Below are 9,478 nucleotides of genomic sequence, written 5' to 3'. Positions count from 1 at the left end.
TTGTTCTTAATTGTTAGCTTATTCAGTTCTCTGTAATCAATACACATCCTCAGAGAACCATCCTTCTTCTTTACGAACAGAACTAACGCACCCCAAGGTGAGAAACTAGGTCTGATAAAACCCAAATCTAACAGTTCTTGCAACTGTACCTTTAATTCTTTCAACTCAGCTGGGGCCATTCTGTAAGGTGATCTAGACACTGGCTCCATCCCTGGTGCCAGTTCTATAATGAACTCAATTTCTCTGTGTGGTGGAAACCCTGGCAAATCTTCTGGAAACACATTCAAGAATTCACAAACAAGTTTGGTCTCTTCTGGTCTCACTGGCACGACCTGAGTGGTATCAACCACACTGGCTAAGAATCCAATGCAACCTCCTTGCAATAGATCCCTGGCCCTCAATACAGAAATCATAGGTATACGAGGTCCATGCACAGTACCAATAAACACAAAAGGATCCTCACCTTCTAGCTCAAAGGTGACCATATTCATTCTGCAATCAATGGTTGCCCCATACTTTTCCAACCAATCCATACCCAATATCATGTCGAAGTCAATCATAACTAACTCTATCAAATCCACTGATAACTCTCTGCCCTCCACTGTCACTGGCAAAGATCTGACCTATCTCCTGGATACCACTAACTCTCCAGTGGGTAACAAAGTTCCAAACCCCACAGCATAAAAATCACAGGGTCTACACAATCTATCAATAATACTTCTAGAAACAAAAGAATGTGTAGCACCAAAATCAATCAAAACATTATAAGGGGTTCCAGCACTAAGAAGCTGACCTGTAACTACTGAGGGAGAAGCCTTAGCTTCTGCTTGAGTCAATGCGAACACTCAAGCTGGGGCCGAGCTGTCCGCTTTTCTGGGTTATTCTTTTCTTGCCTTAGGGCAATCCTTTTTAAGATGGCCCATTGCTCTACATGAGAAGCAATCCCTTGCCCTCACTCTCCCAAAGGACGCCTCTTGCATCTAGGGCATTCAGGATAAGACTTCCAGGCTTCATTACCACCTGGATGACCCATTGAAATACCACGGGGCTGCCTATCAGGACCTGAAATTGGGAAGGTGTCAGGAACCTTCCTCTTCTGCTCACTGGGGCCTATACCCCTACCAGAACCCACAAATGGAGGACTTGTCCTCCTGAACTCCTTTCTGGCTGCACTGTCTCACCAGATCTTGTTCTCTGCACTCTCAGCTGTGAGTGCCTTCTCAACCACCTGTGCATAGGTAGTAACCCCAGCCACAATGGTAATACGTACATCATGGGCTAATCTGGGCTGTATCCCCTGAAGAAATCTCTCTCTTCTAGTCCCATCAGTGGGCACCAGCTCCATGGAAAATTTCGCCAAACGATCAAACTTTATGGCATACTCAGTGACTGACAAACTTTCCTGAAGTAGCCTAATGAATTCCTCAGCCTTAGCTGCCCTGATGGCATCATTATAATATTTCTCATTGAACGGAGTCTGAAACTCTTCCCAACTCAGAGCATTAACATTCTTGGTCTGGGTAATAACCTCCCACCAAATTTGGGCATCCTCCCGAAACATATAAGTGGCACAGGCCACCCTTTCATTACCAGTCACCCTCATGAAATCTAGGATGGTGGTAATCATACTCATCCATTGCTCTGCCTTGGCAGGATCTGCACTGCCCTCAAAAAATGGAGGTTGCTGCTTCCTGAACCTTTCATAGAGAGGTTCCCATTTATTTCCAACCTCAGGCAGCTGCTCAGCTACTGGCACCGACACAGGAGGTGCCTCTGATACACTGGCCACTGCAGGTGCTTGTTGTTGTCTCAGGAGACGAAGTTCTTCTCCCTGTCTCAACACTGTAGCCTGCAGATCACTAATCATTTGCTGCCAGTTTACAGGAGCTGGCAGTGGAATCTGTGACTGGTCATTCTCCGGACCTTGACTATTATTATTCTGGCCTTGATCACTCTGGCCAGCTGACATATCTGTCTGCCCTGGATTCATTCTTATCTCTTATGCCTTGCTAAAACAATGATCAATACGGCCAGTCGGGTAGTAATAACTAAACCTCTTGCCGCCTTACGGTCCAAGAACAAACAAACAATTATCATATTCCACAGTCATACAAATATGCAAGCAGATACATGTTAATAGCATTTAGCACTTAGCATGTATCACATAATAATTCATAATCAACAATACTAATAAGTATGTTCCAGCAATCTCAGTACTATTTCGTACATAGTTGCTGAGGATATAATATTTCAGGGCATATGTTTAACATGGTGTCTCATGCACACAGGTAAAGCATATATTTTATATTTAAGCAGTTATACATATAACTACATAAATAGTTACCAAACCATGAGTTGAGCTTGAATTCAGTGATGTGTGTACATGCCCAGCCAGTCTACAGGAACCCTATCCTTGGCACCTCTGATACCAAGTTGTAACACTCTGGTTACCCCCGAACAGTTACGGTGAACGGTGAACTGGAAATTTAACTCGATACCCAAGTTCTTTGCTTAAAAACGTGCTTCTAATTGTTATTAACAGGCTAAGGTGGAAAAATAATCAAAAGGAAAGAATATATTTTATTTAATATATAAAATTGTTCATGGGCCCGTCAAAAACTTTTACAAGTTATTTACAACTCAAAATTGTCATTACTGTTTAAAATTTACAAACCCGCCGACCTAAGCGGAAAAAATAGGGTAAACCCCCTAGTTCCTCTGAGAACTCCTTGGCCATGGTGGTCAAGCGGCCACATATGTACACAACACAACCTAAGCTCTCCACTCAAGGCTGGGTGAGCTTTTCTTTCCCTTTACCTGCACCACATAGCATCCATGAGCCAAAGCCCAGCAAGAAAACACAATATAGCATGAATATAATATCAATAATGATCATAATAATCATTCAGGACTTTCAGTCCAAAACAGATGAGTGACAATTGGAATAGTCACTAAAGTGGGTTCATCTCCCTCTAGCCATGTGACCATAGGGTCACCGAGGCTTTACAAATAAGTGATCCTTTCACTAGCTTATCAAGATAGGTGCTCGATGAACAGGTCACCAATATAACCTATCGCATGACCATAGAGTCATAACTGTGGGATTCCGCTCCCTACCCATGTGACAAGCTGTCACCTAAGCCTTAAGCCCTAGCTTTGAGTAACTAGCTTAGATTAGTCAAGCGCTTATAATTTTCATCGACCTTGGGTCGGTCCAGCATTAATGCTTTACAGTCATTCAACGCGGATATCGGTTAGATCTAATCTTCAATCGGCCCTGCGTTCAGGACGCTCATGCCGTTTCTGACTCTCAGGTCAGTAATATGCGACTAGTGCCGTCCCTAACTAATCAGTGCCATACATAAGTAAACAACATCCACTAGCATTTAATGTGCAATCAATGTCCACATTTATCAACCAACATGCCTCAACAACAATCATGCATGTCATATACACAAGGTGCAGTATTCTTACCTCTGGTTCGAGCGAGAAATAAAATAAGAACAACTCCTAAGAACGATCGACCCTTTGATTCCTTAGCGGTTACCTAATCATAACCAATTATAACCTCCATTAATGAAAATCAACAATAATATGGTCTTAACCTAAACCCCACTCTCGGGACCTCGAAACATGGCCACACGGTGAGTAGATTCGATCCCGAGCCTTAAGGATTGAAACCCCGAGCCAAAAACCCTTAAAAACACTCAAAACAGGATTCTGGAGGAACAGAGTAGCGCTACAGCACTACTCAATAGCACCCCAGTGCTATACTCAGAACCCCTAAACCGCCCAACAAAATCCTGTGTAGCGCTATAGCGCCCTCTGATGGGCGCTGTAGCGCTACCCTCAACCAGAAACTCCCCCGAAATCTCTTCCATTGACTCCTTCAATTCCAACTCAATTCCAATGCTTCCAAACCTCATTTTTGGTGCCAAATGAACCCAAAAACCATCCTCACATACCCTAAGCATCACAACCACAAGACCCCTAGCCAAAACTCCCAACAAAACCAATCATCCAACCTAGAAATCTCAACTGAAAACCACAACTAAAATAGAGCAAAACAGGGAATTTAATGGCTAGAAACTTACCTCAAGCTCATATTATGATGCTCTTCAATGGTGGAACACACTCCCAAACTCTCAAGACTTATTTCCCAAGCTTGAATCCTCAAGTTAGGCTCAAAAATCCAAAGAAAACATGAAGGAAAATAGGTACGGGAGAAGCTTTTGAAGTTACTCTGTTTTCTCTTCTTTCTACAGCCTTCAATGGCTTATATCTATCCTAGGGGTAAAAATACCAAATTTCCCCTAGGTCAATTAAGGATTTCTAAAGGATCACAAGGGCAAACTTGGTATTTCCCACTTATCTCGTTAATCATAATTAACGCTCTCCAATTCCTGCTATTCTCAATATTCTCAAACACCAATAATTCATATCATGTTACCCTTTAATTCCCGGCAACACTCTAATCATTAAAATCACCCCGGGACTCACCCCGAGCCCCGAACTTAAACCTGTTATGACTAGACCTCTAATTAATATTCCAAGATCCTCTCATGCCGAATAGCTCAAACAAACCCATATTATAATGTGGTCTCAACAATAGGTCATTGACATTCATACAAATATACAATTACACCCTCAACGGGCCAAATTACCAAAACATCCCTGTAATGAAATGTGGACCCACATGCATGCATTTAACATCATATTATAATATAATTCATATATACATGCATATTATCAATTAATGGCATAATTAAACAATTATGGCCCTCCCCGCCTTCTAATCCAGCAATTAAACCGCATTAGGGATTTCAGGGCATTACAAAAAGTCTATATGAATTTGGGGGGAGCTGGAAAGGTGTCAGTTTTACGTAGTTTAAGAAATCTACAAAATACTAGTCCAGGGGAAGGAAGGCCCTAGCCTTCAGGTGCTCATCACTCCAAGCTACGTAGTCATCTTGGAAAGGGGAATAGCTCATTTCCCCTTCGAACGCAGGTTAGGCAAGGAGAGTCCCAGCTCTGATCTCTATGTTTGGCTCAACATAATCTTATTCACCTTCCCCTGAGTCATGATCCTTGAAATGATATGCTCGGCCTCGAAGAACGCGTTGGGGTCAACAAGAATTTCTCTCTCCACTACCAGATCGAAGTGCGGAATGGGAGAGTCAGGCACGACCTTCTTCCCTTTGTCTTTGCGTTGAGTAGATGAGCTCACAGATTTGGGGGGCATCAGATCACCTAACGACAAAACGACCTAGTTAGTAGGCAACCTATGATGATCTATAACTATGTGGCGAGGGTACGGACGAAATGAATTATTTTTGTTATACGAGCTAAGGTTAGCCTCATCCCTATCGCGTGCTTCCCCGCGATATCCTAAGCTACGCGCCTCAGTTTCCTAACAGTCCCCTGATATTTAGGGATTTGTGTGTCAGAAATGTTAGACCACTACTTTCCTTAGGAAGTAGTTTAGTGCAAAACCACCCAAGAAAATGTAACCCCTAAGCTATCTGGTTTTAAACCTAAAGACCCTTCAGTTTCTTTACCCCGAATGGGTATTATTTAAATCAATTCACCATTAGCGTTACCCAGATTTACCTAGAAATTTCCACAGTTTTATGGACGTCTTATTTCTAAAACATGTCTCGACACCCACTGAACCTAAACCAAAACCTATTTCCTATGAACATTTAGAAATAGCCTAATAGTAACTACGATGAGTGTTGTAGATGAACATAGTTAAGAACATAAATTCCATTAGATAAAAGAAAAAAAGGGGGGAACTTTTCAAACCATGGGATGATATACTTACAGGAAAATACATTCGCTGATTAGAGGGTGTAGACTCAACAATGGGAAGCTCCTAGAAAGCTTCTGAATGTCTAGGCACGATGAACGGTTTTGGGGATTCTGGGAAAGAAGGGAAGCTTCGAAGTTCAGAAAAAGGGAAATTTTTAAATGCAAAGGTGGTGAGGTTTGAAATTAGGTCATCCTATTTATATGTAAATCATGGAAGTTAATTTGAGCCATCCAATTAGGTTAGTTCAATATCCAAGGGCCAAGATTAAATAGACCAAACACCAGCAAAAAGTTGACAAGACAATTATTGCAGTCCTCAAAACCCAAGTACACCACGTGTCCAGTACTCGAGTAATAGGCAAGCATGCTCTTATGTAGTAGAAGTTTAAAGGCCCCTACCGTGTAGGTCAGAAAATGATGACATCATACACGAGCAGGAGCTTGGGGGGAAAATGTTGTACCCTAATCTTAGCACGAGTTCATTCGCTCAGCTCGGGTACAGCTGGCAAACAAATACGTGGAAAAGTAATCAATTAGAATATTTGATTATTATTTAGATGGGCAGCTTGAGGTTCATAATGATCAAACCTGGTGGTATGCATCTTGACTTTACCACGAACTACGAATAAGATGTCATCAAAGCGCTAGCTCGGGGTCGGATAGATAGTTGTCAGAATACAAGCTCGTGGAAGCTACACATCTCAGGTGACTCAGATATAACGCATACTGCACACTAAAGGATTCCTAAAGATTCGGGATTTGCTGATATGCTTATTCATGACCAGGTTATCACATTTATTATCTGAGATAGCAGGAACATAATTATTCTGTTATTAAGTCGTATCCCCATATAAGGAATTATTTGTATTGAATGTAGATGTTATGTAAATGCGTGATTAACTTACGCGGTTACCCAATCCTTTCCATGAAATTCCCCTATAAATACTGGGAATATTGGACAGGAAAGGGAGAATTTGTTAATACCGAAACTCTGCCAAAATAGAGAGAAAAACAACAGTAATATTGACTCGTGGACTAGGTGGATTTTAACCACTGAACCACGTAAAATTTATGTGTTCTTGAGTGAATTTTGATTATTTTCCATTACAGTTTACCATTAAGTACTAATATGCCCTTATTATTTCTTAATACATTGTTGGCGAAAAATCTTGTCAACAAAGGTTATTTTATTAAATAGTTTTAATTAATATTGGAGCTTGAAATTATAGGTACATAGGTCCCAAGATGGCTCTATCAACACTATTCAAGGTAAGAGTGGAAATTGTGAAAAATCAAGATAATGGCATATTTGGAAGAAATTTGTTCTTCAGGGTCAAATATGTAATTGAGACAAATTATTTAATTAATGTGGCAATTTTTGAAATTGACATTTTAATTAAAGGAATTTTTTAAATAAATTGGGGATTTCGAAATTGTCAATTAAATAATTGGAATAATTAATTTTGAATTAATTGATTTTATTTCTCTTCTATATAATAAGTGTGTAGATAACTGAAATTCTTGATTTTAACGATTTTTTATTTTTTTCCGTTAATTTTAACGGAATATTCTTATATTTAACGTAATATTCTTATATTTAATAGTAGATTGTAAACATGACTTAAACTTAAATAAAATTAAATAAATGAATAATTAAACAAATTAAAATAGGATATTTTTGAGATATTTTACAATGATAATTATTTAAAAATAATAAAATCATATATTTTATAACATAAATAAAATTTAATTAAACTTAAAATTAATATTATATTAAACATATAATATATAATCTTTTGTTGTCACTGCCAAATTTAAAAAGTAAAATAAATATAAACTGAAATAGCAAAAAAAAATAATTAAAATATCATATTTGTAAGATATTTTATGGTAATTTAAATAATTAAATCATATTTATTTAAAAATAATAAATGCATCCACATCATTTTTTTTTTATTTTATGATTTGTGTGATAGTTTGTTTTTTATTATGTGATTGAAGCTTTTTTTCTTCATTAAATTGATTAAAGGACATTGTGAGATACATTAAAAACTAAAAATAGTTGATGCATGTATATTACTACCTACACTATGACTTTTTCTATTCTTATTTTATTTCTATTATTAATTTCTTTTTAAATATTATTGTATTTTATATATGTGTCATGTAGCCATGTAAATATATATATATATATATCTATGTCAATGTTGTATTTAGATATCATATATGTAGAGATTATTGATATAAATAATTATATATACTATAGAACTATAATTCATTCTATTATATATATATATATTTAAAAAATACAGTGAACCAGTTTTTATTAAAATTATAGATAATGTTTACAACTTTAAAACTATATAAACGTGCATTGCACGTTGCTTCTACCTGGTATTTAGATAAATGTGAAAAGATATTTCTGATAATTCCAATTAGTTATGAATTTGAATTAATATTTTTTCTTTAATTAATCTGATAAGATAAGTTATTACATTTAGATATTTAGAATAAAATTATTAAATATAATTAAAAGAAAATTGGTTGTGACACATCCCTAGAAATAGGGATGCTACATGCCAACCATAGTTCAGGGATTGTAGTTGGTGTGTAGCTATAGTAATCGATCAAGATTGGATCTTGATTTTCTTTTATTTATTTACTAATAATAGATTTATAGTTGGTATTTTAAATTTTGAATTTAAGTAATTCTTTTATAAATCTATCAGATACTATAGTTTTCACAAGACACATAATATTTCAGAATATTCAAGAAAGAGAAAATATATCGTAATATTTTTCCATCCTTGAATTCTATCTTAGAACTAATATTCTAACATCTCATGTGTTGAGAATATCTGGTGAATCAGAAATATATTCCTACCATTACTCTACGTACCCACACACATCTTGAGGTGTAGAGATACATCTTTGGAAGATATTGGTTTGAATATTTTAAAGAACTGCTTTGGATTGGATGTTCGTTGGAGAAACAAAAAGATAGTGAGGATTCTTGATAGTTCTTCAACTGGTAAATCCTCATCTCTTTTTTATTTCTCTATGATTAATGTTTTGCATGTTAATGGGTCCAATTATTTAAAGTTTTTTTTAAATAATTTTTTTTGAAATCTCTGGGCCCAACACCCTGTGCTTTTCGCTGCGCATATGGTAAACTAGTTACCAACATAAGCAACAATGGTTCCTTCAGAGAAGGAATACCAGACCCAGACAGTCATTTGTCAAGAAACCCAAATACTTGAAAACTACGGATTCAAACACCAAACCAACAAAAAATGTGAGTATTCGGAGATATAAACTTTGACATCCTGAATTTGATAATCAAGGCTGAGTGCCTTGACTACAATGCCTAGACGAGGATTATATACGTGATGATGTGTTATAAATGAATTATGTGGTAATGTGATTAGACATGCATGTTTGTGTGTATTAAATTTGCATGTGGGGCCATTTCTGTGAATAGGGGCGTGTCTGTAATCTTGGCCTATGAGGGCATAAATGCAAATATGCATGTGTTATAAGTGAGTCCCTAGTGTAATGGGGATATATTTGAGATGTGTGGTCCGAGACAATCCTAGGGAGCGGATTAGTGGAATAGTCACAACGGGGTCAGATTCTTGGCTCGAGGTGAGCCTAGGGGCATTTTTGA

Source organism: Humulus lupulus, chromosome 7 (assembly GCF_963169125.1).
Source record: "Humulus lupulus chromosome 7, drHumLupu1.1, whole genome shotgun sequence".
In the NCBI taxonomy this organism is placed as follows: domain Eukaryota; kingdom Viridiplantae; phylum Streptophyta; class Magnoliopsida; order Rosales; family Cannabaceae; genus Humulus; species Humulus lupulus.
Note: the sequence above shows the minus strand (reverse complement) of the source record.